This window comes from Arachis hypogaea, chromosome 5 (assembly GCF_003086295.3).
Source record: "Arachis hypogaea cultivar Tifrunner chromosome 5, arahy.Tifrunner.gnm2.J5K5, whole genome shotgun sequence".
Lineage (NCBI taxonomy): Eukaryota > Viridiplantae > Streptophyta > Magnoliopsida > Fabales > Fabaceae > Arachis > Arachis hypogaea.
This window is the reverse complement of record NC_092040.1, coordinates 81,493,838-81,501,929: the sequence shown is the minus strand read 5'-3', so window position 1 is coordinate 81,501,929 and position 8,092 is coordinate 81,493,838. Positions and strand designations below refer to the sequence as shown.

At 38.0% G+C, this 8,092-nt stretch overlaps 1 non-coding gene across 1 annotated transcript; it reads right to left on the bottom strand.

The window, feature by feature from the left end:
- Positions 1 to 7,682: 7,682 nt before the first annotated feature.
- LOC112805037 (small nucleolar RNA R71) lies at positions 7,683 to 7,786 on the bottom strand. Its single transcript, XR_003203650.1, has one exon. It is a non-coding gene; the product is annotated as a small nucleolar RNA R71 (small nucleolar RNA).
- Between the last annotated feature and the right edge of the window lie 306 nt (positions 7,787 to 8,092).

The window sequence follows — 8,092 nt, the reverse complement described above, 5'->3', positions numbered from 1 at the left end:
GCCAACGTTAGTGACAATATTGAGTGTCACTAACATTGGCTTCCTTCCCCCTTTTAACGTTAGAGGCCACATTAACTAAGTTAACGTGGACTCTAACGTAGCCACTTATGATCATTGGCCAACGTTAGTGATAATGTTAAGTGCCACTAACGTTGGCTCAAAGTCCCTTCTTCACGTTAGAGTTCACGTTAACTTAATTAACGTGACTCTTAACGTGGACAATGATGGCTTCGAGAGCGTTATTGGCAATTACTTTTCTCATTAAATTTGCAAGTTACCTCCCATTCCACGTTAGTGGTAACGTTAATTAGATTAACGTGACTGCTAAGTGGTTCTTCCTTTCTTCCTTTGGTCCTGAAATCAAGCAATAGAGTGCATCAAAGTTCTAGTCCAAGTCATGGGTAATGCAACATACAATTTGTTACTAAAATCATGCATTATCCTCATGAAATCATGTAAAATTCACAATGTATGCTTGAATCAAGGTGTAAGTGAATATCTACCCAAAACTAGCTTATTTCCTAAAGAAATGCATGAAACTACCTTAAAACAGTAAAGAAAAGGTCAGTGAAACTGGCCAAGATGCCCTGGCATCACAACACCAAACTTAAAGCTTGCTTATCCCTAAGCAAGTACTGGAACAAGAGAATGATGAATGGAATGCCAAGAGAAATGAGTCATTCTTGTGGAAGTCATGTCACTGATTTTATGGTGGTTTTTGCATAGCAACTTAGGTTCATTCCATTACTGGCTTTCAGACCTTTATCATGTCCTAAAACACTAATTTTGCTTACATCCCATGAGACTTTTATTGATCCTTTTATTGTCATTCCAGGGTTTATTTGTGTTCTTCAAGCTAAGTGCTCTGTACGGGGGCAACTCTTTAAGATAAGCTTTCAGCCAACACTCCCGAACCAGTTGGTTCAAGGTGCTAAGTGTTGAGACACCCCTAAGGACTTACTCCCTCAAGTCTCTCCCCCATACATACACACCACAGGCATCTGGTTCATTTATTTTCCTTCTTGAGACCTTGGTGTCCAGCACCTCTTTGGGTTACTAAATGCTCTGTAGTGAGGGTTACTCTTGATAGTGGACTTTCAGCTGATAATCCCGAGTTAGTTAACCCAAGTTACCAGGTGATAAGGCACCCCTAAGAGCTTATTCATCCAAGTAAATCCCTCACACAGGAACACCACAGACACATGCCTTAAGATTAAAACCATTGGTGCCTAGCCTTATTGCTTACTCTTTTTCTTTTGTTTTTTACTTTAAGTGTTCTTTCCCTTTCTCTTATTAGGATCTTGTTATTTACTTAGTCTCATGGGTATATTCAAAGTATAGTATTCAGGCCAGATAGTTGTCATTCCCACCTTATGGTTGAACCAACTTAGCTAACTTATGATCACACCAAAGACTCATGAATGCACTTCCATATTATGAACTCCACTCTGGTCTATTTAAAACACAATCATTCTCTTTTTCATTTGATTTAAAAGACAAGCATACAATAAGTAATGGCATGATGCAGTAACACTTAAACCAAAAATCATAGACATAAGCAATAAAACTTAAAATGCATAATTGAAAATGTTCAAACTAACATGGAAGCATGTTCTATTTCATACAAGTTCTTCCTTATTTCAGAATGGAAAAAGAAAGACCAAAGAAGGAGCTCCACCACCTTTTACTCATGTGGTTGCCCATGCTCTCCTTCTTGCTTGTCCTCTTGGTGTTTTTCTTGAGTGCTTGTGCTCCAACTTCCTTTGCCTTTCCCAAGCAGTTTCTTCCAGAAGCCAGCATCTTCCATCTTCTTCTTTAGTATGTCCTTCTGCTGTTTCACCTTCCTTTCTTCTTGTTCAACAAACTCTTTTTGGACCTCATCATATGTGGAAATGGCATAATGTAGATGATGCATATTATTGGACATGTAGTTCAACCTGGCCTGAGTGTTTACATTGAACTCTTCCCTATGTAACTGCCTTCCTTCATTCAACACATTGAACTCATTGAATGATTTCATTTGAGCTAGTTGCCGCTGGTTGAGTTCTTGAAGGCGTTTATCTTGACGCTCTTGCCTCTCAGTAACTTGGTGGATGGCTTGAGTGAGTTGGGAGTATTGCTCCTGTTGCTGCTCCATGTGTTGTTTCTGCCACTTTTCTTGTTGTCTCATCCACTTGGACTGAATGTGAAGTATTTGCTCTTGTCCCTCCATTTGTCTCATTCCCAAATCCTTAATAGCTCTTAGAAGGTGAGTCATATTTAGGTTGGCTGGGTCACAATGCTCTTCTTTTTGGTATTCTTCCTGATGATATTCCTCATGATGAGTTCCTTCCTTAGCTTTTTGCTTTCCTATATGTGGCCTTCTTTGTTGCTGAGCAGGAGTGGTATAGACCAATCGCTCGAGTGTAACTGGCCTCCCTGGGTTAACCCAGTCTGGATTGCTGTCCTCAAATACCACCGTTGCCTTGTTGCACAGGCGGAGAATGGTGCTGGGGTACCAAAGCCTGGCACTTGAATCAACCTTCTCAGCTGAATCTTGAATCCCCTCAGCGATGAGCTCATGCACATTGATTTCCCCGCCCTGTACCAAGCAATGCACCATAGTAGCCCGATTGATGTTAACTTCTGAATTATTTGCAGCTGGTAGGATGGATCTCCTTACAAGTTCAAACCATCCCTTGGCTTCAGGGCTAAGGTCTCCCCTTTTGATGAACTTGGGCCTCCCATCCGCGTACCTCTCCCAATCAGCTGCTATAACACAGATGTCTAACATTATCTCTGAGAGCTCATCATTATCAGGGCTTCTACTTATCCTTGCCTGATAACTGGCCTCATCAAAATGAGGTGATTTCAGGTGAAGAGCTCTTGTTATGGCACTTGGGCTGAAGTCCACCTCCTTGCCTCTCACGTAGCTTTTGAAGGTTGGGGCCTTGGTCTTGTCTTCTTTAACTACATTTGCATAGAATTCTTTGATGAGGTTTCCATTAATCTTCCCCTCTGGACTTATGAGCAATTGCCACCCCCTCTGTTCGATTTTCTCCCGAATATGTGGTGATTCATTTGCATTGATTTGGAATATTAACTCTGGCAATATCTTTCTGGCCCTTATCCACTCAAATTCACGCTCATGAAAGGCAGTTTTGAATCTCTTCTCATCGAAAGGAGCACTCTCCATGGGTTCCTTCCTGTTTTGCCTCTTTGAGCTTGATGATGCCATGAACTTGGGTTGCTGTTTTTGGAGGGGGTTGGAGGATACGGATAGATGAAAAGTGGGTTGGCTAAGACAAAGTATGATGAAGGGTTTTAGCAAGCCAAAAGTGTGAAGTGTGAGAGTGGGGGTTTGAATGTGAGGAGTGACCATGCACTAAGGTTCCCTTATATAGGGAGATCATGAGAGAACGAAAGGTGTGGATTGCAAGAATGGTTGCTTGATGGACGGTTTGGGTTGTGCATGAAGGAAGGACAAGGATCATCACTTAATAAGAGTGAATGATTCGGTCTTCAAGGGTCTCCTTTCTTCAATGCTGCATGGCAACGTTTCCCCATGCGTTCCTTCTTGAGACAAGTGTGTATTTTTCTTCATGAAGTGGCCGAATCCCCCCCATTTAATTGTCCAATCAATCCTCATCAATGCTCCTTTTCTTTTTCCTATAAAGATAAAATAAGAAAAGTAAGAAAAGATAGCAAAATGACAATTTGAACTTTATGGCTAGAATAAAAAAAATAAGAAAAGATTAGATTATTTATTTATGAACTCCAACTATCTAACTAACTGTGTGTCCTTATATGCACATTGGTGGCACCTTGGGGTGACACCAAACTTAGTTTGGAGCACTGATGAGTGGATAATTTATACGCTTTTTGGCATTGTTTTTATATAGTTTTTAGTGAGTTTAAGCTACTTTTAGGGATGTTTTCATTAGTTTTTATGTTAAATTCACATTTCTGGACTTTACTATGAGTTTGTGTGTTTTTCTGTGATTTCAGGTAAATTCTGGCTGAAATTGAGGGATTTGAGCAAAACTCTGAAGAAGGCTGACAAAAGGACTGCTGATGCTGTTGGAATCTGACCTCCCTGCACTCGAAATGGATTTTCTGGAGCTACAGAACTCCAATTCGCACGCTCTCAACGGCGTTGGTAAGTAGACATCCAGGGCTTTCCAGCAATATATAATAGTCCATACTTTATTCGAAGAATGACGAAGTAACTTGGCGTTGAACGCCAAGTACATGCTGCTGTCTGGAGTTAAACGCCAGAAAAACGTCATGATCCGGAGTTGAACGCCCAAAACACGTCATAACTCGAAGTTCAACTCCAAGAGAAGTCTCAGCTCGTGGATTGATCAAGCTCAGCCCAGCATACACCAAGTGGGCCCCGGAAGTGGATTTATGCATCAAATACTTACTCATGTAAACCCTAGTAGCTAGTCTAGTATAAATAGGATAAGTTACTATTGTATTAGACATCTGGTGACAGTTTAATCTTTTGACCACTTTAAGTCTTTTATCATTCGGTCACTTGATCATGGAGAGGGCTGGCCATTCGGCCATGCCTGAACCCTTTGCTTATGTATTTTCAACGGTGGAGTTTCTGCACACCATAGATTAAGGGTGTGGAGCTCTGCTGTACCTCAAGTATTAATGAAATTCTATTATCTTTTATTCAAATCTCTCTTATTCTTATTCCAAGATATTCATTCGTACCCAAGAACATGATGAATGTTATGAGTCAGATTACCCTCATTATCATTCTCACTTATGAACGTGCGTGATTGACAACCACTTTCGTTCTACATGCAACAGAGCTTGAATGCATATCTCTTAGATTCCCCAACAGAATCTTCGTGGTATAAGCTAGATAGATGGCGGCATTTATGAGGATCCGGAAAGTCTCACCTTGTCTGTGGTATTCCGAGTAGGATCCTGGGAATCCGGAAAGTCTAACCTTGTCTGTGGTATTCCGAGTAGGATTCCGGTAATGAATGACTGTGACGTGCTTCAAACTTGTAACCTGCTGGGCGTTAGTGACAGACGCAAAAGAATCAAGGGATTCTATTCCAGTAGGAGCGGGAACCAACCGGTGATTAGCCGTACTGTGACAGAGTGCGTGAGCATTAGTTTTCACTGCGAGGATGGGATGTAGCCATCAGCCATGGGTGATGCCTCCAGACGATTAGCCGTGCGACTGACAACCGCATATGATCATTTTCCCGAGAGGATTGAAAGTAGCCACAGCTGATGGTGAACCCCTATACAAAGCTTGCCATTGAAAAGAGTAAGAAGGATTGAGTAGAAGCAGTAGGAAGGCAGGCGTCCTTGAGCCATACAGCATCTCCATTCGCTTATCTGAAATTCTCACCAATGAATCTGCATAAGTCTTCTATCCTTTTATTATATTCTATTTTATTATCTTTATTTTCGAAACCCATAACCCAATTTAATCTGCCTGACTGAGATTTACAAGGTGACCATAGCTTGCTTCATACCAACAATCTCTGTGGGATCGACCCTTACTCACGTAAGGTTTATTACTTGGACGACCCAGTACACTTGCTGGTTAGTTGAACGGAGTTGTGAATGTGACCAAGAGACACAATAGTTTTCGTGTATATGCCAAAGAGCCAATATTGATGATCACAATTTCGTCCACCAAGTTTTTGGCGCCGTTGCCGGGGATTGTTCGAGTATGGACAACGGACGGTTCATCTTGTTGCTCAGATTAGGTACTTTTCTTTTCAAAAATTTTCTTTGATTTTTCGTTTTTACAAACTTTATTTTCGAAAAAAAAATTAATTAATAAAAATACAAAAAAATTAGAAAATCATAAAAATCAAAAATATTTTGTGTTTCTTGTTTGAGTCTTGTGTTAAATTTTAAGTTTGGTGTCAATTGCATGCTTTTAAAATTTTTTTTCTTGCATTTTTTCGAAAAATCCATGCATTCATAGTGTTCTTCATGATCTTCAAGTTGTTCTTGACAAGTCTTCTTGTTTGATCTTGATGATTTCTTGTTTTGTGTCTTTTCTTGTTTTTCATGTGCATTTTTGCATTCATATTTTCCATGCATAAAAAAATTTATAAGTTTGGTGTCTTGCATGTTTTCCTTGCATCAAAATTTTTCAAAAATATGTTCTTGATGTTCATCATGATCTTCAAAGTGTTCTTGGTGTTCATCTTGACATTCATAGCATTCTTGCATGCATTCATTGTTTTGATCTAAAAATTTCATGCATTGAGTATTTTTGTTGTTTTTCTTTCTCATAATTAAAAATTCAAAAATAAAAAAAAATATCTTTTCCTTATTTTCCTCTAAATTTTTGAAATTTTGGGTTGACTTGGTCAAAAATTTTCAAAATTTGTTGTTTCTTACAAGTCAAGTCAAAATTTCAATTTTAAAAATCTTATCTTTTCAAAATCTTTTTCAAAAATCATATCTTTTTCATTTTTTTTATAATTTTCGAAAATTTCAAAAATTATTTTTCAAAATATTTTCAAAATCTTTTTCTTATCTTTTTATCAAATTTTCGAAAATTAAGCTAACAATTAATGTGATTGGTTCAAAAATTTGAAGTTTGTTACTTTCTTGTTAAGAAAGGTTCAATCTTTAAATTCTAGAATCTTATCTTGTAGTTTCTTGTTAGTTAAGTAATTTTAAAAATTAAATCTTTTTCAAATATCTTTTTCAAATATATCTTTTTATCTTTTATCTTATCCTTTTCAAAAATTTTATCTCTTTTTCAAAATTTGATTTCAAATCTTTTTCAATCAACTAACTAACTCTTTGTTTGTTTCTTATCTTTTTCAAAACCACCTAACTACTTTTCCCTCTCTAATTTTCGAAAATTCTCCCTCTCTTTTTCAAAAAAATTCTTTTTGTTTTAAATTTTAATTTTAATTATATTTTGTCTTCAATTTTCGAAAACACTAACCTCTTTTCAAAAATTATTTTCGAATTTTTCTCTCTCTCTCTTCTCTTCTTCTATTTATTTAATTAATTACTAACACTTCTCTTCACCTCTCTTCATCTAAAAATCCGAACTCTTCTTCTTTCTTCTACCCCTTTCTTCTTCTACTAACATAAAGGAATCTCTATACTGTGACATAGAGGATTCCTTTTTCTTTTCTTATTTTCTTCTCTTTCATATGAGCAGGAACAGGGAAAAAGGCACTCTTGTTGAAGTTGATCCAGAACCTGAAAGGACTCTGAAGAGAAAATTAAGAGAAGCTAAATTACAACAATCTAGAAATAACCTTTCAGAAATTTTCGAACAAGAGAAGGACATGGCAGCCGAAAATAATAATAATAATAATGCAAGGAGAATGCTTGGTGACTTCACAAAGCCAACATCCAAGTTTGATGGAAGAAGCATCTCCATTCCTGCCATTGGAGCCAATAACTTTGAGCTTAAGCCTCAACTAATTGCTTTAATGCAACAAAACTGCAAGTTTTATGGACTTCTATCTGAAGATCCTTATCAGTTCTTAACTGAGTTCTTGCAGATATGTGAGACTGTAAAGACGAATGGAGTTGATCCTGAAGTCTACAGACTCATGCTTTTCCCTTTTGCTGTAAGAGACAGAGCTAGAATATGGTTGGATTCACAACCTAAGGATAGCCTGGACTCTTGGGATAAGCTGGTCACTGCTTTCTTGGATAAATTCTTTCCTCCTCAAAAGCTGAGCAAGCTGAGAGTGGATGTTCAAACCTTCAAACAAAAAGATGGTGAATCCCTCTATGAAGCTTGGGAAAGATACAAGCAGTTGACCAAAAGATGTCCATCTGACATGTTTTTAGAATGGACCATGTTAGATATATTCTATTATGGTCTCTCTGAATTTTCGAAAATGTCACTGGACCATTCTGCAGGTGGATCTATTCACCTGAAGAAAACGCCTGAAGAGGCTCAAGAACTCATTGACATGGTTGCAAACAACCAGTTCATGTACACCTCTGAGAGGAATTCTGTGAATAATGGGGTACCTCAGAAGAAAGGAGTTCTTGAAATTGATGCTCTGAATGCCATATTGGCTCAGAACAAAATGTTGACCCAACAGGTCAACATAATCTCTCAAAATCTGAATGGATTGCAACA